The 24899-nt window shown below is 50.2% G+C and overlaps 1 protein-coding gene across 2 annotated transcripts in view; it reads right to left on the bottom strand.

The window, feature by feature from the left end:
- Window positions 1-7145, bottom strand: part of LOC140410100 (smoothelin-like protein 2) — a 177726-nt gene extending 170581 nt beyond the window's left edge. The window contains exon 1 of one of the 2 annotated variants that reach the window (XM_072498039.1): window positions 6855-7145. The gene's annotated coding sequence lies outside the window, so the exon portion shown is untranslated. The remainder of the gene's footprint in view (window positions 1-6854) is intronic. The other variant, XM_072498038.1, reaches the window with a different exon arrangement.
- Window positions 7146-24899: the final 17754 nt, after the last annotated feature.

Raw genomic sequence — 24899 nt, 5'->3', positions numbered from 1 at the left:
CTATAGATAAACCACCCCGAACCCCTCGATTAGATTCCAGTCTGTAACTCACTTCCGGGTATCTGTTATTCTATATATCAACCACCCCGAACCCCTCGATTAGATTCCAGTCTGTAACTCACTCCCAGGTATCTGTTATTCTATATATAAACCACCCCGAACCCCTCGATTAGATTCCCGTCTGTAACTCACTCCCGGGTATCTGTTATTCTATATATAAACCTCCCGAACCCCTCGATTAGATTCCAGTCTGTAACTCACTTCCGGGTATCTGTTATTCTATATATAAACCACCCCGAACCCCTCGATTAGATTCCAGTCTGTAACTCACGCCCGGGTATCTGTTATTCTATATATAAACCACCCCGAACTCCTCGATTAGATTCCAGTGTGTAACTCACTCCCGGGAATCTGTTATTCTATATATAAACCACCCCGAACCCCTCGATTGGATTCCAGTCTGTAACTCACTCCCGGGTATCTGTTATTCTATATATAAACCACCCCGAACCCCTCGATTAGATTCTAGTCTGTAACTCACTCCCGGGTATCTGTTATTCTTGATATAAACCACCGTGAACCCCTCGATTAGATTCCAGTCTATAACACACTCCCGGGTATCTGTTATTCTATATATAAACCATCCCGAAACCCTCGATTAGATTCCAGTCTGTAACTCACTCCCGAGTATCTGTTATTCTATATATAAACCACCCCGAACCCCTCGATTAGATTCCAGTCTGTAACTCACTCCCAGGTATCTGTTATTCTATATATAAACCATCCTGAACCCCTCGCTTAGATTCCAGTCTGTAACTCACTCCCGGGTATCTGTTATTCTATATATAAACCACCCTGAACCCCTCGATTAGATTCCAGTCTATAACTCACTCCCGAGTATCTGTTACTCTATATATAAACCACCCCGAAACCCTCGATTAGATTCCAGTCTGTAACTCACTCCCAGGTATCTGTTATTCTATATATAAACCACCCCGAAACCCTCGATTAGATTCCTGTCTGTAACTCACTCCCCTGTATCTGTTATTCTATATATAAACCACCCCGAACCCCTCAATTAGATTCCAGTCTGTAACTCACTCCCAGGTATCTGTTATTCTATATATAATCCACCCCGAATCCCTCGATTAGATTCCAGTCTGTAACTCACTCCCGGGTATCTGTTATTCTATATATAAACCACCTCAAGCCCCTTGAATAGATTCCATTCTGTAACTCACTTCCGGGTATCTTTTATTCTATATATAAACCACCCCGAACCCCTCGATTAAATTCCAGTCTGTAACTCACTTCCGGGTATCTGTTATTCTATATATAAACCACCCCGAACCCCTCGATTAGATTCCAGTCTGTAACTCACTCCCGGGTATCAGTTATTCTATATATAAACCACCCTGAAACCCTCGATTAGATTCCAGTCTGTAACTCACTCCCAGGTATCTGTTATTCTCTTTCTAAACCACCCCGAAACCCTCGATTAGATTCCAGTCTGTAACTCACTCCCAGGTATCTGTTATTCTATATATAAACCACCCGGAACACCTCGATTAGATTCCAGTCTGTAACTCACTCCCAGGTATCTGTTAGTCTATATATAAACCACCCCGAACCCCTCGATTAGATTCCAGTCTGTAACTCACTCCCAGGTATCTGTTAGTCTATATATAAACCACCCCGAACCCCTCGATTAGATTCCAGTCTGTAACTCACTCCCGGGTATCAGTTATTCTATATATAAACCACCCAGAACCCCTCGATTAGATTCCAGTCTGTAACTCACTCCCGAGTATCTGTTATTCTATATATAAACCACCCCGAACCCCTCGATTAGATTCCAGTCTGTAACTCACTCCCGGGTATCTGTTATTCTATATATAACCCACCCCGAACCCCTCGATTAGATTCCAGTCTGTAACTCACTCCCGGGTATCTGTTATTCTTTCTATAAACCACCCTGAACCCCTCGATTAGATTCCAGTCTGTAACTCACTCCCGGGTATCTGTTATTCTATATATAAACCACCCCGAACCCCTCGATTAGATTCCAGTCTGTAACTCACTCCCGGGTATCTGTTATTCTATATATAAACCACCCCGAACCCCTCGATTAGATTCCAGTCTGTAACTCACTCCCGGGTATCTGTTATTCTATATATCAACCACCCCGAACCCCTCGATTAGATTCCAGTCTGTAACTCACTCCCGGGTATCTGTTATTCTATAGATAAACCACCCTGAACCCCTCGATTAGATTCCAGTCTGTAACTCACTCCCGGGTATCAGTTATTCTATATATAAACCACCACTTTCCCCACAGTAAATCTTGATGAAGTTTTTTGTCTGCTGTGTTGAGGGAGTTGGGAGTTACTCTCCACTGACAGTTTGACTTATCTCGCTTACAACTGTTAAAATAGATCGCTGGAATTGTGGTCCATCAATCAATCAGGGAGCCAAAAATAGCACGGAGGGAGAGACAGCTGAACGATAGCGAAAAACAGAAAGAGAGAGAGCAGCAGAGGGAGGGAGAGAGACCGAGAAAGATACATTGAGACCGAGAACGACATGAAAAGTTGGAGAAAGGGAGAGAGAGAGAGATAGATACAGCAGCAGAGAGAAGCTCTCGAAAGAGTAGCAGAGCCGAGATAGAGCGACAGAGAGAGTGGGACGTTGAGAGGGAGGCAGAGACGCTGAGACACACGGGGGGGCATGGAGAGAGGCAGAGTGAGAGGCAATGAAGGGGAGAGGCAGCGTGACGGAAAGAGAGTCACAGAGCGAGAGACAGAGACAGACAGACAAAGTGAGACAGCAGCAGAGACACAGACCGATCGAGACAGTGAGTGATTGAGACAGAGACAGGAGAAGTGAGATAGAGAGAGAGAGAGACAGAAGGTGGGGAAAGAGATAGAGAGAGGCAGAGAATGAGAGATAAAGAAAGACAGATAGAGCGAGAGAGAGAGAGGGATCGACAGAGAGAGACGGAGTGAGACAGATAGAAACCGGGGGACAGAGAGAGACAGACTAATGGAGAGAGAATAGAATCGAGGGACAGAGAGACATAGATAAAGAGACCAGAAAATGCTGGAAGACCTCAGCAGGTCTGGCAGCATCTGTGTCAAAGATGTTTTGACAAAAAATCATCTGGACTCGAAACGTTGGCTCTTTTCTCTCCCTACAGATGCTGCCAGACCTGCTGTGGTTTTGCAGCATTTACTCCTTCGTTTCAGATTCCAGCATCCGCAGTGATTTGCTTTTATCCATAAAGAGAGTTTGAGAGGGCTACAGAGAGAGAGAGAGAATAGATAAAGAGAGTGTGAGAGGGCTAGAGAGAGAGAGAGAATAGATAAAGAGAGTGTGAGAGGGCTATAGAGAGAGAGAGTAGATAAAGAGAGTTTGAGAGAGCGACAGAGAGAGAGAGAGAGAGAGAGAGAATAGATAAAGAGAGTTTGAGAGGGCTACAGAGAGAGAGAGAGAGAATAGAGAAAGAGAGTTTGAGAGGGCGACAGACAGAGAGAGAGAGAATAGATAAAGAGAGTTTGAGAGGGCGACAGAGAGAGAGAGAGAGAGAATAGATAAAGATAGTTTGAGAGGGCTAGAGAGAGAGAGAGAATAGATAAAGAGAGTTTGAGAGGGCGACAGAGAGAGAGAGTAGATAAAGAGAGTTTGAGAGGGCGACAGAGAGAGAGAGAAGAGAAAAAGAGAGTTTGAGAGGGCTAGAGAGAGAGAGAGAATAGATAAAGAGAGTTTAAGAGGGCGACAGAGAGAGAATAGATAAAGAGAGTTTGAGAGGGCTACAGAGAGAGAGAGAGAGAGAGAGAATAGATAAAGAGAGTTTGAGAGGGCTACAGAGAGAGAGAGAGAGAGAATAGAGAAAGAGAGTTTGAGAGGGCGACAGAGAGAGAGAGAGAGAATAGATAAAGGGAGTTTGAGAGGGCGACAGAGAGAGAGAGAGAGAGAGAATAGATAAAGAGAGTTTGAGAGGGCTAGAGAGAGAGAGAATAGATAAAGAGAGTTTGAGAGGGCGACAGAGAGAGAGAGAGTAGATAAAGAGAGTTTGAGAGGGCAACAGAGAGAGAGAGAGAGAGAGAATAGATAAAGAGAGTTTGAGAGGGCTAGAGAGAGAGAGAGAGAATAGATAAAGAGAGTTTGAGAGGGCTACAGAGAGGGAGAGAGAGAATAGATAAAGAGAGTTTGAGAGGGCGACAGAGAGAGAGAGAGAGAATAGATAAAGAGAGTTTGAGAGGGTGACAGAGAGAGAGAGAATAGATAAAGAGAGTTTGAGAGGGAAATAGAGAGAGAGAGAGAATAGATAAAGAGAGTTTGAGAGGGCGACAGAGAGAGAGAGAGAGAATAGATAAAGAGAGTTTGAGAGGGCGACAGAGAGAGAGAGAGAATAGATAAAGAGAGTTTGAGAGGGCGACAGAGAGAGAGAGAGAATAGATAAAGAGAGTTTGAGAGAGCGACAGAGAGAGAGAGAGAATGGATAAAGAGAGTTTGAGAGAGCGACAGAGAGAGAATAGATAGAGTATGAGAGGGCTAGAGAGAGAGAGAGAGAGAATAGATAAAGAGAGTTTGAGCGGGCGACAGAGAGAGAGAGAGAGAGAATAGATAAAGAGAGTTTGAGAGGGCTAGAGAGAGAGAGAGAGAGAGAATAGATAAAGAGAGTTTGAGAGGACGACAGAGAGAGAGAGAGAATAGATAAAGAGAGTTTGAGAGGGCAACAGAGAGAGAGAGAGAGAGAATAGATAAAGAGTGTTTGAGAGGGCTACAGAGAGAGAGAGAGAGAGAGAGAATAGATAAAGAGAGTTTGAGAGGGTGACAGAGAGAGAGAATAGATAAAGAGAGTTTGAGAGGGCGACAGAGAGAGAGAATAGATAAAGAGAGTTTGAGAGGGCGACAGAGAGAGAGAGAGAATAGATAAAGAGAGTTTGAGAGGGCGACAGAGAGAGAGAGAGAGAGAGAATAGATAAAGAGAGTTTGAGAGAGCGACAGAGAGAGAGAGAGAGAGAGAATAGATAAAGAGAGTTTGAGAGGGCGACAGAGAGAGAGAGAGAGAATAGTTAAGAGAGTTTGAGAGGGCGACAGAGAGAGAGATAGAGAGAGAATAGATAAAGAGAGTTTGAGAGGGCTACAGAGAGAGAGAGAGAGAGAGAATAGATAAAGAAAGTTTGAGAGGGCTACAGAGAGAGAGAGAGAGAGAATAGAGAAAGAGAGTTTGAGAGGGCGACAGAGAGAGAGAGAGAATAGATGAAAAGAGTTTGAGAGGGCGACAGAGAGAGAGAGAGAGAGAGAATAGATAAAGAGAGTTTGAGAGAGCGACAGAGAGAGAGAGAGAGAGAGAATAGATAAAGAGAGTTTGAGAGGGCGACAGAGAGAGAGAGAGAGAATAGTTTAGAGAGTTTGAGAGGGCGACAGAGAGAGAGATAGAGAGAGAATAGATAAAGAGAGTTTGAGAGGGCTACAGAGAGAGAGAGAGAGAGAGAGAATAGATAAAGAAAGTTTGAGAGGGCTACAGAGAGAGAGAGAGTGAGAGTAGAGAAAGAGAGTTTGAGAGGGCGACAGAGAGAGAGAGAGAATAGATTAAGATAGTTTGAGAGGGCTAGAAAGAGAGAGAGAATAGATAAAGAGAGTTTGAGAGGGCGACAGAGAGAGAGAGAGAGAGTAGATAAAGAGAGTTTGAGAGGGCGACAGAGAGACAGAGAGAGAGAAGAGAAAAAGAGAGTTTGAGAGGGCGACAGAGAGAGAGAGAGAGAATAGATAAAGAGAGTTTGAGAGGGCGACAGAGAGAGAGAGAGAGAGAGAATAGATAAAGAGAGTTTGAGAGGGCGACAGAGAGAGAGAGAATAGATAAAGAGAGTTTAAGAGGGCGACTGAGAGAGAGAGAAGAGATAAAGAGAGTTTGAGAGGGCGACAGAGAGAGAGAGAGTGAAGAGAAAAAGAGAGTTTGAGAGTGCGACAGAGAGAGAGAGAGAATAGATAAAGAGAGTTTGAGAGGGCTAGAGAGAGAGAGAGAGAGAGAGAATAGATAAAGAGAGTTTGAGAGGGCTACAGAGAGAGAGAGAGAATAGATAAAGAGAGTTTGAGAGGGCGACAGCGAGAGAGAGAGAGAAAGAATAGATAAAGAGAGTTTGAGAGGGCGACAGAGGGAGAGAGAATAGATAAAGAGCATTTGAGAGGGCGACAGAGAGAGAATAGATAAAGAGAGTGTGAGAGGGCTCCAGAAAGAGAGAATAGATAAAGAGAGTGTGAGAGGGTGACAGAGAGAGGGAGAGATAGAATCGAGGGACAGAGAGAGACAAAGATCTAGAAAGTTTGAGAGGGCTACAGAGAGGCAGATTCGAGAGACAGAGAGACAGAGATAAAGAGAATTTGAGAGGGCTACAGAGAGAGAGAGAGACAGAATCGAGGGACTGAGAGAGAGACAGAGGTAAGAGTTTGAGAGGGACAGAGAGAGAGAGAGAGCAGCGATAAAGAGAGTTTGGGAGGGCGACAGAGAGAGAGAGAATAGATAAAGAGAGTTTGAGAGGGCGACAGCGAGAGAGAGAGACAGAATCGAGGGACTGAGAGAGAGACAGAGGTAAGAGTTTGAGAGGGACAGAGAGGGAGAGAGAACAGCGATACAGAGAGTTTGAGCGGGACAGAGAGAGAGAGAGAGAATTGAGCGACCGAGATCAAGACAGAGATCAGGACAGAGAGAGAGAGACAGAGATAAAGAGAGTTTGACAGAGAGGGACAGAGATGGAGTGACAGAGCGGGCCAGGCAGAGATAGGCAGAGAGAGAGAGAGAGTCTGTGAAAGTGAGCTAGCAGCTCCAAGCAAAGAGTGGCTGCTCTTACCCTCGCGTGTATGTGTCTGTACGTCAGGAGCAGCTGTTAGTCCTGTTCAGCTGGCATTACCCACACCCACCATCTCTCCGCAGTGCTAAATGGTGTTCTGTCACTGCACAATATGTCAGTGTCTCAGCTTGCTGCCTCTATCTCACAGTGTGCTGTGGCTCTCTCTCCAACACCCCTTTAAAACTGACCCGCCTGATCGACACAGCACCAAATATGGCTGTGTGTCCGTGAGTGCATGTTTGTTCTTGCTAACTTTTTCAGTCCCCGTCCGTCCTTAGCACCTGTCTGTCTCCCAATATCTCTGCGTGCGTCTCTCTCTCTCTCTCGTTCACTCCTTCTCTGTCTATATGCCTCTTTTTCTGTGTCACCCTGTGTCCCTCTCTGTCACTGTCTGCCCAACCGTCCATAACTCAGTCTCTCTCCGCCTCTCTCTCTGTACCTCACATGATTTTCTCCCTCTGGCTCTCTCAGTAAACTTCTCTTCCCTCCTTGTCCATCTGTGTCACTGTCTCTCTCCCTCCCAGTCTGTGTGCCCTCTCTCGCTCTGTATCTCCCTCTCTCTCCCTCTGTGTGCCCTCTCTCGCTCTGTCTCTCCCTCTCTCTCCCTCTCTGTGTGCCCTCTCTCGCTCTGTCTCCCCCTCTCTCTCTCTCTCTCTGTTCTCTCTCGCTCTCTCACTCTCTCTGTGTTCTCTCTCACTCTGTCTCTCACTCTCTCTCCCTCTCTGTGTTCTCTCTCACTCTGTCTCTCCCTCTCTCTCTCTGTGTTCTCACTCGCTCTGTCTCTCACTCTCTCTCCCTCTCTGTGTTCTCTCTCGCTCTGTCTCTCCCTCTCTCTCTCTGTGTTCTCTCTCGCTCTGTCTCTCACTCTCTCTCCCTCTCTGTGTTCTCTCTCGCTCTGTCTCTCACTCTCTCTCCCTCTCTCTGTGTTCTCTCTCGCTCTGTCTCTCACTCTCTCTCTCTCTGTTCTCTCTCGCTCTGTCTCTCACTCTCTCTCCCTCTCTGTGTTCTCTCTCACTCTGTCTCTCACTCTCTCTCTCTCTTTGTGTTCTCTCTCGCTCTGTCTCTCACTCTCTCTCTCTCTCTCTGTTCTCTCTCGCTCTGTCTCTCTCTCTCTCTCTGTGTTCTCTCTCGCTCTGTCTCTCACTCTCTCTCCCTCTCTGTGTTCTCTCTCGCTCTGTCTCTCACTCTCTCTCTCTCTGTTCTCTCTCGCTCTGTCTCTCACTCTCTCTCCCTCTCTGTGTGCCCTCTCTCGCTCTGTCTCTCTCTCTCTCCCTCTCTGGGTTCTCTCTCGCTCTGTCTCTCACTCTCTGTGTTCTCTCGCTCTGTCTCTCTCTCTCTCTCTCTCTCTCTGTGTTCTCTCTCGCTCTGTCTCTCACTCTCTCTCTCTCTGTGTTCTCTCTCGCTCTGTCTCTCACTCTCTCTCTCCCTCTCTGTGTTCTCTCTCGCTCTGTCTCTCTCTCTCCCTCTCTGTGTTCTCTCACTCTGTCTCTCACTCTCTCTCTCTCTCTCTGTGTTCTCTCTCGCTCTGTCTCTCCCTCTCTCTCTGTTCTCTCTCGCTCTGTCTCTCTCTCTCTCTGTGTTCTCTCTTGCTCTGTCTCTCTCTCTCTGTGTTCTCTCTCGCTCTGTCTCTCACTCTCTCTCTCTCTGTGCTCTCTCTCGCTCTGTCTCTCTCTCTATCTCTCTCTGTGTTCTCTCTCGCTCTGTCTCTCACTCTCTCTCCCTCTCTGTGTTCTCTCTCTGTCTCTCACTCTCTCTCTGTGTTCTCTCTCGCTCTGTCTCTCCCTCTCTCTCTCTCTCTCTGTGTTCTCTCTCGCTCTGTCTCTCACTCTCTCTCCCTCTCTGTGTTCTCTCTCACTCTGTCTCTCACTCTCTCTCGCTCTTTCTGTGTTCTCTCTCGCTCTATCTCTCACTCTCTCTCCCTCTCTGTGTTCTCTCTCGCTCTGTCTCTCCCTCTCTCTCTCTGTTCTCTCTCGCTCTGTCTTTCACTCTCTCTCCCTCTCTGTGTTCTCTCTCACTCTGTCTCTCTCTATCTCTCTGTTCTCTCTCGCTCTATCTCTCTCTCTCTCTCTCTCTGTTCTCTCTCGCTCTGTCTCTCACTCTCTCTCCCTCTCTGTGTTCTCTCTCGCTCTGTCTCACTCTCTCCCTCATTCTGTGTTCTCTCTCGCTCTGTCTCTCTCTCTCCCCCTCTCTGTGTTCTTTCTCGCTCTGTCTCTCTCTCTCTCTCTCTCGCTCTGTTCTCTCTCGCTCTGTCTCTCCCTCTCTGTGTTCTCTCTCGCTCTGTCTCTCACTCTCTCCCTCTGTGTTCTCTCTGCTCTGTCTCTCACTCTCTCTCTCTCTGTGTTCTCTCTCGCTCTGTCTGTCTCTCTCTCTCTCTCTCTCTCTGTGTTCTCTCTCGCTCTGTCTCTCTCACTCTCTGTGTTCTCTCTCGCTCTGTCTCTCTCTCTTTCTCTCTCTCTGTCCTCTCTCGCTCTGTCTCTCACTCTCTCTCTCTCTGTTCTCTCTCGCTCTGTCTCTCCCTCTCTCTGTGTTTTCTCTCGCTCTGTCTCTCTCTCTCTCTCTGTTCTCTCTCGCTCTGTCTCTCACTCTCTCCCTCTCTGTGTTCTCGCTCACTCTGTCTCTCCTTCTCTGTGTTCTCTCTCGCTCTGTCTCTCTCTCTGTCTCCCTCTCTGTGTTCTCTCTCGCTCTGTCTCTCTCACTCTCTCTCACTCTCTGTGGTCTCTCTCGCTCTGTCTCTCTCTCTCTCTCTGTCCTCTCTCGCTCTGTCTCTCACTCTCTCTCTCTCTCTGTTCTCTCTCGCTCTGTCTCTCCCTCTCTCTGTGTTTTCTCTCACTCTGTCTCTCTCGCTCTCTCTCTGTTCTCTCGCTCTGTCTCTCACTCTCTCTCTCTCTCTCTGTTCTCTCTCGCTCTGTCTCTCCCTCTCTCTGTGTTTTCTCTCGCTCTGTCTCTCTCTCTCTCTCTGTTCTCTCTCGCTCAGTCTCTCTCTCTCTCTCTCTCTGTTCTCTCTCGCTCTCTCTCTCTGTTCTCTCTCGCTCTGTCTCTCACTCTCTCTCTCCCTCTCTGTGTTCTCTCTCGCTCTGTCTCTCTCTCTCCCTCTCTGTGTTCTCTCTCACTCTGTCTCTCACTCTCTCTCTCTCTCTCTGTGTTCTCTCTCGCTCTGTCTCTCCCTCTCTCTCTGTTCTCTCTCGCTCTGTCTCTCTCTCTCTCTGTGTTCTCTCTTGCTCTGTCTCTCTCTCTCTGTGTTCTCTCTCGCTCTGTCTCTCACTCTCTCTCTCTCTGTGCTCTCTCTCGCTCTGTCTCTCTCTCTATCTCTCTCTGTGTTCTCTCTCGCTCTGTCTCTCACTCTCTCTCCCTCTTTTGTTCTCTCTCTGTCTCTCACTCTCTCTCTGTGTTCTCTCTCGCTCTGTCTCTCCCTCTCTCTCTCTCTCTGTGTTCTCTCTCGCTCTGTCTCTCACTCTCTCTCCCTCTCTGTGTTCTCTCTCACTCTGTCTCTCACTCTCTCTCTCTCTTTCTGTGTTCTCTCTCGCTCTATCTCTCACTCTCTCTCCCTCTCTGTGTTCTCTCTCGCTCTGTCTCTCCCTCTCTCTCTCTGTTCTCTCTCGCTCTGTCTTTCACTCTCTCTCCCTCTCTGTGTTCTCTCTCACTCTGTCTCTCTCTCTCTCTGTTCTCTCTCGCTCTGTCTCTCTCTCTCTCTCTCTCTATGTTCTCTCTCGCTCTGTCTCTCTCTCTCTCTCTCGCTCTGTTCTCTCTCGCTCTGTCTCTCCCTCTCTGTGTTCTCTCTCGCTCTGTCTCTCACTCTCTCCCTCTGTGTTCTCTCTCGCTCTGTCTCTCACTCTCTCTCTCTCTCTGTGTTCTCTCTCGCTCTGTCTGTCTGTCTCTCTCTCTCTCTCTCTGTGTTCTCTCTCGCTCTGTCTCTCTCACTCTCTGTGTTCTCTCTCGCTCTGTCTCTCTCTCTCTCTGTCCTCTCTCGCTCTGTCTCTCACTCTCTCTCTCTCTGTTCTCTCTCGCTCTGTCTCTCCCTCTCTCTGTGTTTTCTCTCGCTCTGTCTCTCTCTCTCTCTCTGTTCTCTCTCGCTCTGTCTCTCACTCTCTCCCTCTCTGTGTTCTCTCTCACTCTGTCTCTCCTTCTCTGTGTTCTCTCTCGCTCTGTCTCTCTCTCTCTCTCCCTCTCTGTGTTCTCTCTCGCTCTGTCTCTCTCACTCTCTCTCACTCTCTGTGTTCTCTCTCGCTCTGTCTCTCTCTCTCTCTCTCTGTCCTCTCTCGCTCTGTCTCTCACTCTCTCTCTCTCTCTGTTCTCTCTCGCTCTGTCTCTCCCTCTCTCTGTGTTTTCTCTCACTCTGTCTCTCTCTCTCTCTCTCTGTTCTCTCGCTCTGTCTCTCACTCTCTCTCTCTCTCTCTGTTCTCTCTCGCTCTGTCTCTCCCTCTCTCTGTGTTTTCTCTCGCTCTGTCTCTCTCTCTCTCTCTCTCTCTGTTCTCTCTCGCTCAGTCTCTCTCTCTCTCTCTCTCTGTTCTCTCTCGCTCTGTCTCTCTCTCTCTCTCTCTCTGTTCTCTCTCGCTCTGTCTCTCCCTCGCTCCCTCTCTGTGTTCTCTCTCGCTCTGTCCCTCACTCTCTCTCTGTGTTCTCTCTCGCTCTGTCTCTCTCTCTCTCCCTCTCTGTGTTCTCTCTCGCTTTGTCTCTCACTCTCTCTCTATGTGTTCTCTCTCGCTCTGTCTCTCACTCTCTCTCTCTCTCTCTGTTCTCTCTCGCTCTGTCTCTCCCTCTCTATGTTCTCTCTCGCTCTGTCTCTCACTCTCTCTCTCTCTCTGTGTTCTCTCTTGCTGTCTCTCACTCTCTCTCCCTCTCTCTGTGCCCTCTCTCGCTCTGTCTCACTCTCTCTCCCTCTCTATGTGTTCTCTCTCGCTCTGTCTCTCACTCTCTCTCTCTCTATGTCTTCTCTCTCGCTTTGTCTCTCGCTCTCTCTCCCTCTCTATGTCTTCTCTCTCGCTCTGTCTCTCTCTCTCTCCCTCTCTATGTGTTCTCTCTCGCTCTGTCTCTCACACTCTCTCCCTCTCTGTATTCTCTCTCGCTCTGTCTCTCACTCTCTCTCCCTCTCTGTGTGCCCTCTCTCGCTCTGTCTCTCACTCTCTCTTTGTGTTCTCTCTCGCTCTGTCTCTCACTCTCTCTCCCTCTCTGTGTTCTCTCTCGCTCTGTCTCTCTCTCTCAATGTGTTCTCTCTCGCTCTGTCTCTCACTCTCCCTCTCTATGTGATCTCTCTCGCTCTGTCTCTCTCTCTCTGAGTTCTCTCTCGCTCTGTCTCTCTCTCTCTCCCTCTCTGTTCTCTCTCGCTCTGTCTCTCCCTCTGTCTCTCACTCTCTCTCCCTCTCTATGTGTTCTCTCTCGCTCTGCCTCTCTATCACTCTCTCTCTCTCTCTCTCTCTGTTCTCTCTCGCTCTGTCTGTCTATCACTGTCTCTCACTCTCCCTGTTCTCTCTCACTCTCTCTCTCTCTCTCTGTTCTCTCTCGCTCTGTCTCTCTCTATCACTCTCTCTCTCTCTCTGTTCTCTCTCGCTCTGTCTCTCTATCACTCTCTCTCTCTCTGTTCTCTCTCTCTGTCTCTCTCTATCACTCTCTCTCTCTCTCTGTTCTCTCTCGCTCTGTCTCTCTATCTCTCTCTCTCTGTTCTCTCTCGCTCTGTCTCTCTATCACTCTCTCTCTCTCTGTTCTCTCTCTCTGTCTCTCTCTATCACTCTCTCCCTCTCTCTGTTCTCTCTCGCTCTGTCACTCTCTATCACTCTCTCTCTCTCTCTGTTCTCTCTCGCTGTCTCTCTATCACTCTCTCTCTCTCGCTCTGTCTCTCTATCACTCGCTCTCTCTCTCTCTCTGTTCTCTCTCGCTCTGTCTCTCTCTATCACTCTCTCTCTGTTCTCTCTATCACTCTCTCTCATCTGTTCTCTCTCTCTGTCTCTATAACTCTCTCTCTCTCTGTTCTCTCTCGCTCTGTCTCTCTATCACTCTCTCACTCACTCTCTGTTCTCTCTCGCTCTGTCTCTCTCTATCACTCTCTCTCTCTCTCTGTTCTCTCTCGCTCTGTCTCTCTCTAGCACTCTCTCTCTCTCTGTTCTCTCGCTCTGTCTCTCACTCACTCTCTCTGTTCTCTCTCGCTCTGTCTCTCTCTATCACTCTCTCTCTCTCTCTCTGTTCTCTCTCGCTGTCTCTCTATCACTCTCTCTCTTTTCTCTCTCGATCTGTCTCTCTATCACTCACTCTCTCTGTTCTCTCTCGCTCTGTCTCTCTCTATCACTCTCTCTGTTCTCTCTCACTCTGTCTATCACTCTCTCTGTTCTCTCTCGTTCTGTCTCTCTCTATCACTCTCTCTCTCTCTCTGTTCTCTCTCGCTCTGTCTATCACTCTCTCTGTTCTCTCTCGCTCTGTCTTTCTCTATCACTCTCTCGCTCTCTCTGTTCTCTCTCGCTATGTCTATCACTCTCTCTGTTCTCTCTCGCTCTGTCTCTCACTCTCTCTCTCTGTGCTCTCTCTCGCTCTGTCTCTCTCTCTATCTCTCTCTGTGTTCTCTCTCGCTCTGTCTCTCACTCTCTCTCCCTCTCTGTGTTCTCTCTCTGTCTCTCACTCTCTCTCTGTGTTCTCTCTCGCTCTGTCTCTCCCTCTCTCTCTCTCTGTGTTCTCTCTCGCTCTGTCTCTCACTCTCTCTCCCTCTCTGTGTTCTCTCTCACTCTGTCTCTCACTCTCTCTCTCTCTTTCTGTGTTCTCTCTCGCTCTATCTCTCTCTATCACTCTCTCTCTCTCTCTCTGTTCTCTCTCGCTGTCTCTCTATCACTCTCTCTCTCTCTCTCTGTTCTCTCTCGCTCTGTCTATCACTCTCTCTGTTCTCTCTCGCTCTGTCTTTCTCTATCACTCTCTCGCTCTCTCTGTTCTCTCTCGCTATGTCTATCACTCTCTCTGTTCTCTCTCGCTCTGTCTCTCACTCTCTCTCTCTGTGCTCTCTCTCGCTCTGTCTCTCTCTCTATCTCTCTCTGTGTTCTCTCTCGCTCTGTCTCTCACTCTCTCTCCCTCTCTGTGTTCTCTCTCTGTCTCTCACTCTCTCTCTGTGTTCTCTCTCGCTCTGTCTCTCCCTCTCTCTCTCTCTGTGTTCTCTCTCGCTCTGTCTCTCACTCTCTCTCCCTCTCTGTGTTCTCTCTCACTCTGTCTCTCACTCTCTCTCTCTCTTTCTGTGTTCTCTCTCGCTCTATCTCTCCCTCTCTCTCCCTCTCTGTGTTCTCTCTCGCTCTGTCTCTCCCTCTCTCTCTCTGTTCTCTCGCTCTGTCTTTCACTCTCTCTCCCTCTCTGTGTTCTCTCTCACTCTGTCTCTCTCTCTCTCTGTTCTCTCTCGCTCTGTCTCTCTCTCTCTCTCTCTGTGTTCTCTCTCGCTCTGTCTCTCACTCTCTCTCCCTCTCTGTGTTCTCTCTCGCTCTGTCTCACTCTCTCCCTCATTCTGTGTTCTCTCTCGCTCTGTCTCTCTCTCTCCCCCTCTCTGTGTTCTTTCTCGCTCTGTCTCTCTCTCTCTCTCTCGCTCTGTTCTCTCTCGCTCTGTCTCTCCCTCTCTGTGTTCTCTCTCGCTCTGTCTCTCACTCTCTCCCTCTGTGTTCTCTCTCGCTCTGTCTCTCACTCTCTCTCTCTCTCTGTGTTCTCTCTCGCTCTGTCTGTCTCTCTCTCTCTCTCTCTCTGTGTTCTCTCTCGCTCTGTCTCTCTCACTCTCTGTGTTCTCTCTCGCTCTGTCTCTCTCTCTCTCTCTCTCTCTCTGTCCTCTCTCGCTCTGTCTCTCACTCTCTCTCTCTCTGTTCTCTCTCGCTCTGTCTCTCCCTCTCTCTGTGTTTTCTCTCGCTCTGTCTCTCTCTCTCTCTCTGTTCTCTCTCGCTCTGTCTCTCACTCTCTCCCTCTCTGTGTTCTCTCTCACTCTGTCTCTCCTTCTCTGTGTTCTCTCTCGCTCTGTCTCTCTCTCTCTCTCCCTCTCTGTGTTCTCTCTCGCTCTGTCTCTCTCACTCACTCTCTGTGTTCTCTCTCGCTCTGTCTCTCTCTCTCTCTCTCTGTCCTCTCTCGCTCTGTCTCTCACTCTCTCTCTCTCTCTGTTCTCTCTCGCTCTGTCTCTCCCTCTCTCTGTGTTTTCTCTCACTCAGTCTCTCTCTCTCTCTCTGTTCTCTCGCTCTGTCTCTCACTCTCTCTCTCTCTCTGTTCTCTCTCGCTCTGTCTCTCCCTCTCTCTGTGTTTTCTCTCGCTCTGTCTCTGTCTCTCTCTCTCTCTCTGTTCTCTCTCGCTCAGTCTCTCTCTCTCTCTCTCTCTGTTCTCTCTCGCTCTGTCTCTCTCTCTGTTCTCTCTCGCTCTGTCTCTCCCTCGCTCCCTCTCTGTGTTCTCTCTCGCTCTGTCCCTCACTCTCTCTCTGTGTTCTCTCTCGCTCTGTCTCTCTCTCTCTCCCTCTCTGTGTTCTCTCTCGCTTTGTCTCTCACTCTCTCTCTATGTGTTCTCTCTCGCTCTGTCTCTCACTCTCTCTCTCTCTCTCTATTCTCTCTCGCTCTGTCTCTCCCTCTCTATGTTCTCTCTCGCTCTGTCTCTCACTCTCTCTCTCTCTCTGTGTTCTCTCTCGCTCTGTCTCTCACTCTCTCTCCCTCTCTGTGTTCTCTCTCGCTGTCTCTCACTCTCTCTCCCTCTCTCTGTGCCCTCTCTCGCTCTGTCTCACTCTCTCTCCCTCTCTATGTGTTCTCTCTCGCTCTGTCTCTCACTCTCTCTCTCTCTATGTCTTCTCTCTCGCTTTGTCTCTCGCTCTCTCTCCCTCTCTATGTCTTCTCTCTCGCTCTGTCTCTCTCTCTCTCCCTCTCTATGTGTTCTCTCTCGCTCTGTCTCTCACACTCTCTCCCTCTCTGTATTCTCTCTCGCTCTGTCTCTCACTCTCTCTCCCTCTCTGTGTGCCCTCTCTCGCTCTGTCTCTCACTCTCTCTCCCTCTCTGTATTCTCTCTCGCTCTGTCTCTCACTCTCTCTTTGTGTTCTCTCTCGCTCTGTCTCTCACTCTCTCTCCCTCTCTGTGTTCTCTCTCGCTCTGTCTCTCTCTCTCTATGTGTTCTCTCTCGCTCTGTCTCTCACTCTCCCTCTCTATGTGATCTCTCTCGCTCTGTCTCTCTCTCTCTGAGTTCTCTCTCGCTCTGTCTCTCTCTCTCTCCCTCTCTGTTCTCTCTCGCTCTGTCTCTTACTCTCGCTCCCTCTCTCTGTGTTCTCTCTCGCTCTGTCTCTCACTCTCTGTGTTCTCTCTCGCTCTGTCTCTCACTCTCTCTCCCTCTCTATGTGTTCTCTCTCGCTCTGCCTCTCTATCACTCTCTCTCTCTCTCTCTCTGTTCTCTCTCGCTCTGTCTGTCTATCACTGTCTCTCACTCTCCCTGTTCTCTCTCACTCTCTCTCTCTCTCTGTTCTCTCTCGCTCTGTCTCTCTCTATCACTCTCTCTCTCTCTCTGTTCTCTCTCGCTCTGTCTCTCTATCACTCTCTCTCTCTCTGTTCTCTCTCTCTGTCTCTCTCTATCACTCTCTCTCTCTCTCTCTGTTCTCTCTCGCTCTGTCTCTCTATCTCTCTCTCTCTGTTCTCTCTCGCTCTGTCTCTCTATCACTCTCTCTCTCTCTGTTCTCTCTCTCTGTCTCTCTCTATCACTCTCTCCCTCTCTCTGTTCTCTCTCGCTCTGTCACTCTCTATCACTCTCTCTCTCTCTCTGTTCTCTCTCGCTGTCTCTCTATCACTCTCTCTCTCTCGCTCTGTCTCTCTATCACTCGCTCTCTCTCTCTCTGTTCTCTCTCGCTCTGTCTCTCTCTATCACTCTCTCACTGTTCTCTCTATCACTCTCTCTCATCTGTTCTCTCTCTCTGTCTCTATCACTCTCTCTCTCTCTGTTCTCTCTCGCTCTGTCTCTCTATCACTCTCTCACTCACTCTCTGTTCTCTCTCGCTCTGTCTCTCTCTAGCACTCTCTCTCTCTCTGTTCTCTCGCTCTGTCTCTCACTCACTCTCTCTGTTCTCTCTCGCTCTGTCTCTCTCTATCACTCTCTCTCTCTCTCTGTTCTCTCTCGCTGTCTCTCTATCACTCTCTCTCTTTTCTCTCTCGATCTGTCTCTCTATCACTCACTCTCTCTGTTCTCTCTCGCTCTGTCTCTCTCTATCACTCTCTCCCTCTCTCTGTTCTCTCTCACTCTGTCTATCACTCTCTCTGTTCTCTCTCGTTCTGTCTCTCTCTATCACTCTCTCTCTCTGTTCATTCTCGCTCTGTCTATCACTCTCTCTGTTCTCTCTCGCTCTGTCTCTCTCTATCACTCTCTCGCTCTCTCTGTTCTCTCTCGCTATGTCTATCACTCTCTCTGTTCTCTCTCGTTCTGTCTCTCTCTATCACTCTCTCTCTCTCTCTCTCTGTCACTCTCTCTCTCTCTCTGTTCTCTCTCGCTCTGTCTCTCTCTATCACTCTCTCTCTCTCTGTTCTCTCTCGCTCTATCATTCTCTCTGTTCTCTCTCGTTCTGTCTCTCTCAATCACTCTCTCTCTCTCTCTCTGTTCTCTCTCGCTCTGTCTATCACTCTCTCTGTTCTCTCTCACTCTGTCTATCACTCTCTCTGTTCTCTCTCGCTCTGTCTATCACTCTCTCTGTTCTCTCTCGCTCTGTCTCTCTCTATCACTCTCTCTCTCTCTGTTCTCTCTCGCTCTGTCTATCACTCTCTCTGTTCTCTCTCGCTCTGTCTCTCTCTATCACTCTCTCTCTCTGTTCTCTCGCTCTGTCTCTCTATCACTCTCTCACTCACTCTCTGTTCTCTCTCGCTCTGTCTCTCTCTATCACTCTCTCTCTCTCTCCTTCTCTCTCTGTTCTCTCTCGCTCTATCACTCTCTCTGTTCTCTCTCGTTCTGTCTCTCTCTATCACTCTCTCTCTCTCTCTCTCTGTTCTCTCTCGCTCTGTCTCTCTCTATCACTCTCTCTCTCTGTTCTCTCGCTCTGTCTCTCTATCACTCTCTCACTCACTCTCTGTTCTCTCTCGCTCTGTCTCTCTCTATCACTCTCTCTCTCTCTTCTTCTCTCTCTGTTCTCTCTCGCTCTGTCTATCACTCTCTCTGTTCTCTCTCGTTCTGTCTCTCTCTATCACTCTCTCTCTCTCTCTCTCTGTTCTCTCTCGTTCTGTCTCTCTATCACTCTCTCTCTCTGTTCTCTCTCGCTCTGTCTCTCTAGCTCTCTCTCTCTCTCTCTGTTCTCTCTGGCTCTGTCTCTCTATCACTCTATCACTCTCTCTCTCTGTTCTCTCTCGCTCTGTCTCTCTAGCACTCTCTCTCTCTCTGTTCTCTCTCGCTCTGTCTCTCTATCACTCTCTCTCTCTCTCTGTTCTCTCTCGCTCTGTCTCTCTTTCACTCTCTCTCTCTCTCTCTCTGTTCTCTCTCGCTCTGTCTCCTTCACATTCTCATTTTTAAAAATAAATTTAGAGTACCCAATTCTTTTTATTAAATTAAGGGGCAATTTATTGCGGCCAATCCCCCGAGCTGGCACATCTTTGTGTTGTGGGGGTGGGACCCACGCAGACACGGGGAGAATATGCAAACTCCACACGGACAGTGACCCCGGGGCCGGGTGTTAACCTCTCTGCCACCGCGCTGCCCTTCCCTCGGTTATACCTCTCGATCTCTCGCTCTGTCTCACTCTCTCTCGGGATTTCGCCGACTGGAATCTTTACTTCTCACTATCACTCTGTGTAAACACATCCTGCCCGAGTATCTTAAGTTTCCTGCTGCTATTTTTGTTCCCGGAGCTAAACATGCCCCAACCCCACCATGATACACAGCAGCAGACACAGATTATCCTGTCCCTCAGTCTCCAGCCCCCACAGCCCGAGCTCGGTAACCTCCTCCAGTCCCGACAACACTATCTCTGTAACCTCCTCCAGTCCCTACAAACCTCCCTATCTCTGTAACCTCCTCCAGCCCCGACAACCCTCCCTATCTCTGTAACCTCCTCCAGTCCTACAACCCTCCCTATCTCTGTAACCTCCTACAGCCCCTACACTCCTCCCTATCTCTGTAACCTCCTCCAGCCCCTACAACCCTCCCTATCTCTGTAACCTCCTCCAGCCCCTACATCCCTCCCTATCTCTGTAACCTCCTCCAGTCCCGACAACCCTCCCTATCTCTGTAACCTCCTCCAGCCCCGACAACACTCCCTATCTCTGTAACCTCCTCCAGTCCCGACAACACTCCCTATCTCTGTAACCTCCTCCAGCCCCGACAACCCTCCCTATCTCTGTAACCTCCTCCAGTCCCGACAACACTCCCTATCTCTGTAACCTCCTCCAGCCTCTACAACCCTCCCTATCTCTGTAACCTCCTCCAGCCCCGACAACCCTCCCTATCTCTGTAGCCTCCCCCAGTCCCTACAACCCTCCCTATCTCTGTAACCTCCTCCAGTCCCGACAACCCTCCCTATCTCTGTAACCTCCTCCAGTCCCGACAACACTACCTCTGTAACCTCCTCCAGCCCCCACAGCCCGAGCTCGGTAACCTCCTCCAGCCCCGACAACACTATCTCTGTAACCTCCTCCAGTCCCTACAACCCTCCCTATCTCTGTAACCTCCTCCAGCCCCGACAACACTCCCTATCTCTGAAACCTACTCCAGCCCCTACAACACTCCCTATCTCTATAACCTCCTCCAGTCCCGACAACACTAACTCTGTAAACTCCTCCAGCCCCGACAACCCTCCCTATCTCTGTAACCTCCTCCAGTCCCGACAACACTCCCTATCTCTATAACCTACTCCAGCCCCGACACCCCCTCCCTATCTCTGTAACCTCCTCCAGCCCCTACAACACTAACTCTGTAAACTCCTCCAGCCCCGACAACCCTCCCTATCTCTGTAATCTCCTCCAGTCCCGACAACACTAACTCTGTAACCTCCTCCAGTCCCGACAACACTATCTCTGTAACCTCCTCCATCCCCGAAAAACCTCCCTATCTCTGTAACCTCCTCCAGCCCCTACAACCCTCCCTATCTCTGAAACCTACTCCAGCCCCTAACTCCTCCCTATATCTGTAACCTCCTCCAGCCCCTACAACCCTCCCTATCTCTGTAACCTCCTCCAGTCCCTACAACCCTCCCTATATCTGTAACCTCCTCCAGCCCCTAACTCCTCCCTATCTCTGTAACCTCCTCCAGCCCCGACAACCCTCCCTATCTCTGTAACCTCCTCCAGCCCCGACAACCCTCCCTATCTCTGTAACCTCCTCCAGCCCCGACAACCCTCCCTATCTCTGTAATCTCCTCCAGCCCCCGCAACGTGCTTGCATTGTGTCTCCCACATGTCAACCACATCGCTGTGTGGGTCTGCAGTTGCATGTAGGCCTAAAGGGGACATTAGGAAACCAGACGGGCCTTTAGCGACAATCTCAAGGTCACCGTTGGACATTTACTCAAATTTCCTCACCATCTGCCGGGGTGGGATTCGAACCTGGATTTCCCACGGTGGCTGAGATTACTAGTCCACCGACAATGGCACTGTGCCACTGCTGCCCCTTGTGGGCCTCCGACTAATTATCTGTTGATGTGACTTTGGGTCAAACGTTGTTGTGACAATTGCTAATCCGAAGTATTTTGCGACGTTTCTGTGCGTCATTCCCAGCTCTATGATCGAGGAATCCCGACAGTGCAGATGGAGGAGATTTGGCCCGTCCAGGTCCACACCGACCCTCCGAAAGGTCATCCCACCAGAGCCACCCCACTCCCACAATCCCGCCCGACTGCTCACTATCGAGGGGCAATTCATCACGGCCAATCCATCCAACCTGGTCGTCTTTCGGGACTTGTGGGAGGAAACCGGAGCACCCGGAGGAAACCCACGCACACACGGGGGAGAGCGTGCAGACTCCGTACAGACAGTGACCCAGCGGGGAATTGAACGCTGGAGCTGTGAGGTGGCAGTGCCAACCGCTGTGCTAACCGTGCCTCCCTAAAATGTCATTGTCCAGGAGCTCTCTCGCTCCTGTGAGTGTGGAGATTATAACAGACGCCTCCTCTCATGTCCAGAGAGGTCTGGTGTTCTCGTTCCAGGGGACAATGGTCCGTTTGAGAGCGCGTGTCCCATTGCAGCGTCACCGCAGAGGAACAGGCAGCAGCTGTGTCGCATCGTTATGTCCTCAGCCCTGCCGCGGGGACGCACAGAATGAGGCTTTCACCATTTCAACAACACTCACGTTTATACACCCGTCGCCAAGTGTGCTGGGTTCCATCAATAAAGCATCACTGTCTGCAAAACCTCGGACAGAGGCCCAAATGTGGTGACCTTTCCACGTCATGGCCCCTTTACGTCCGGTTTTCTGATTAGCCGGGTCTCTGCAAGATGCAGTTCATCCTGAACCCTAACCCTAACCCTAACCCTAACCCGGAATCCTAACCCTAACCCTAACCCTAATCCTAACTCTAACCCTAACTCTAACCTCCAACCCGAATCCTGAACCCTAACTCTAACCCTAATCCTAACCCTAACCTCCAACCCGAATCCTGAACCCTAACTCTAACCCTAATCCTAACCCTAACCTCCAACCCGAATCCTGAACCCTAACTCTAACCCTAATCCTAACCCTAACCTCCAACCCGAATCCTGAACCCTAACTCTAACCCTAATCCTAACCCTAACCTCCAACCCGAATCCTGAACCCTAACTCTAACCCTAATCCTAACCCTAACCTCCAACCCGAATCCTGAACCCTAACTCTAACCCTAATCCTAACCCTAACCTCCAACCCGAATCCTGAACCCTAACTCTAACCCTAATCCTAACCCTAACCTCCAACCCGAATCCTGAACACTAACTCTAACCCTAATCCTAACCCTAACCTCCAACCCGAATCCTGAACCCTAACTCTAACCCTAACCCTAACCTCCAGCCCGAATCCTGAACCCTAACTCTAACCCTAATCCTAACCCTAACCTCCAGCCCGAATCCTGAACCCTAACTCTAACCCTAATCCTAACCCTAACCTCCAACCCGAATCCTGAACCCGAACTCTAACCCTAATCCTAAACTCCAACCCGAATCCTGAACCCTAACTCAAACCCTAACCTCCAACCCGAATCCTGAACCCACCTCTAACGTTATCACTAACCCTTACTCTCTGACCCTAACCCTAACCTCTAACACTATCACTAATCCATCCCTTATCCCTAACTCTGTCCCTAGCCCTATACCTAGGGAGGGTTGGAGGGGCTGGAGATTAGAGATAAGGACGGTTTTAGAGCTGGAGGAAGTTACAGAGATAGGGAGGGATGTAGGGGCTGGAGGAGGTTACAGCGATAGGGAGGGTTGTAGGGGCTGGAGGAGGTTACAGAGATAGGGAGGTTGTAGGGGCTGGAGGAGGTTACAAAGATAGGGAGGGTAGTAGGGGCTGGAGGAGGTTACAGAGATAGGGAGTGTTGTAGGACAGAGATAGGGAGGGTTGTAGGGGCTGGAGGCAGTTACAGAGATAGGGAGAGCTTTCGGGGCTGGAGGAGGTTACAGAGAGAGTGAGGGTTGTAGGGGCTGGAGGAGGTTACAGAGATAGGGTGGGTTGTAGGGGCTGGAGGAGGTTACAGAGATAGGGAGGGTTGTAGGGGCTGGAGGAGGTTACAGAGATAGGGAGGGTTGTAGGGGCTGGAGGAGGTTACAGAGATAGGGTGGGTTGTAGGGGCTGGAGGAGGTTACAGAGATAGGGAGGGTTGTAGGGGCTGGAGGCGGTTACAGAGATAGGGAGAGCTTTCGGGGCTGGATAAGGTTACAGATATAGGGAGGGTTGTAGGGGCTGGAGGAGGTTACAGAGATAGGGAGAGCTGTAGGGGCTGTAGGAGGTTACAGAGACAGGGAGGGTTGTAGGGGCTGGAGGAGGTTACAGAGATAGGGAGGGTTGTAGGGACTGGGGGAGGTTACAAATAGGGAGGGCTGTAGGAGGTTACAGAGATAGGGAGGGTTGTAGGGACTGGAGGAGGTTACAGAGATAGGGAGGGTTGTAGGGGCTGGAGAAGGTTACAGAGATAGGGAGGGTTGTAGAGACTGGAGGAGGTTACAGAGATAGGGAGGGCTGTAGGGCTGGAGGAGGTTACAGAGATAGGGAGGGGTGTAGGGGCTGGAGGTGGTTACAGAGATAGGGAATGTTGTAGGGGCTGGAGGAGGTTACAGAGATAGGGAGGGTTGTAGGGGCTGGAGGGGGTTACAGAGATAGGGAGGGTTGTAGGGGCTGGAGGAGGTTACAGAGATAGGGAGGGTTGTCGGGGCTGGAGGAGGTTACAGAGACAGTGAGGGTTGTAGAGGCTGGAGGAGGTTACAGAGATAGGGAGGGTTGTCGGGGCTGGAGGAGGTTACAGAGATAGGGAGGGTTGTAGGGGCTGGAGGAGGTTACAGAGATAGGGAGGGTTGTCGGGGCTGGAGGAGGTTACAGAGATAGGGAGGGGTGTCGGGGCTGGAGGAGGTTACAGAGATAGGGAGGGTTGTCGGGGCTGGAGGAGGTTACAGAGATAGGGAGGGGTGTCGGGGCTGGAGGAGGTTACAGAGATAGGGAGGGGTGTCGGGGCTGGAGGAGGTTACAGAGATAGGGAGGGGTGTAGGGGCTGGAGGAGGTTACAGAGATAGGGAGGGTTGGAGGGGCTGGAGGAGGTTACAGAGACAGGGAGGGTTGTAGGGGCTGGAGGAGGTTACAGAGATAGGGAGGGTTGTAGGGGCTGGAGGAGGTTACAGAGATAGGGAGGGTTGTAGGGGCTGGAGGAGGTTACAGAGATAGGGAGGGTTGTAGGGGCTGGAGGAGGTTACAGAGATAGGGAGGGTTGTAGGGGCTGGAGGAGGTTTCAGAGATAGGGAGGGTTGTAGGGGCTGGAGGAGGTTACAGAGATAGGGAGGGTTGTAGGGGCTGGAGGAGGTTACAGAGATGGGGCGGGTTGTCGGGGCTGGAGGAGGTTACAGAGATAGGGAGGGTTGTGGGGACTGGAGGACGTTACAGAGATAGGGAGGGTTGTAGGGACTGGAGGAGGTTACAGAGATAGGGAGGGTTGTAGGGGCTGGAGGAGGTTACAGAGATAGGGAGGGTTGTAGGGGCTGGAGGAGGTTACAGAGATAGGGAGGGTTGTAGGGGGCTGGAGGAGGTTACAGAGATAGGGAGGGTTGGAGGGGCTGGAGGAGGTTACAGAGATCGGGAGGATTGTAGGGGCTGGAGGAGGTTACAGAGATGGTGAGGGTTGTAGGGGCTGGAGGAAGGTACAGAGATAGAGAGGGTTGTAGGGGCTGGAGGAGGTTACAGAGATCGGGAGGGTTGTAGGGGCTGGAGGAGGTTACAGAGATAGGGAGGGTTGTAGGGGCTGGAGGAGGTTACAGAGATCGGGAGGGTTGTAGGGGCTGGAGGAGGTTACAGAGATAGGGAGGGTTGTAGGGGCTGGAGGAAGTTACAGAGATCGGGAGGGTTGTAGGGGCTGGAGGAGGTTACAGAGATAGGGAGGGCTGTAGGGGCTGGAGGAGGTTACAGAGATCGGGAGGGTTGTAGGGGCTGGAGGTGGTTACAGAGATGGTGAGGGTTGTAGGGGCTGGAGGAGGTTACAGAGATAGGGAGGGTTGTAGGGGCTGGAGGAGGTTACAGAGATAGGGAGAGTTGTAGGGGCTGGAGGAGGTTACAGAGATAGGGAGGGTTGTAGGGGCTGGAGGAGGTTACAGAGATAGGGAGGGGTGTAGGGGCTGGAGGAGGTTACAGAGATAGGGAGAGTTGTAGGGGCTGGAGGAAGTTACAGAGATAGGGAGGGTTGTAGGGGCTGGAGGAGGTTACAGAGATAGGGAGAGTTGTAGGGGCTGGAGGAGGTTACAGAGATAGGGAGGGTTGTAGGGGCTGGAGGAGGTTACAGAGATAGGGAGGGTTGTAGGGGCTGGAGGAAGTTACAGAGATAGGGAGGGTTGTAGGGGCTGTAGGAGTTTACAGAGATAGGGAGAGTTGTAGGGGCTGGAGGAGGTTACAGAGATAGGGAGGGTTGTAGGGGCTGGAGGAGGTTACAGAGATAGGGAGGGTTTGGAA

This window comes from Scyliorhinus torazame, chromosome 4, assembly GCF_047496885.1.
Source record: "Scyliorhinus torazame isolate Kashiwa2021f chromosome 4, sScyTor2.1, whole genome shotgun sequence".
NCBI classification, from domain to species: domain Eukaryota; kingdom Metazoa; phylum Chordata; class Chondrichthyes; order Carcharhiniformes; family Scyliorhinidae; genus Scyliorhinus; species Scyliorhinus torazame.
This window is presented reverse-complemented; position numbering and strand designations above follow the sequence as displayed.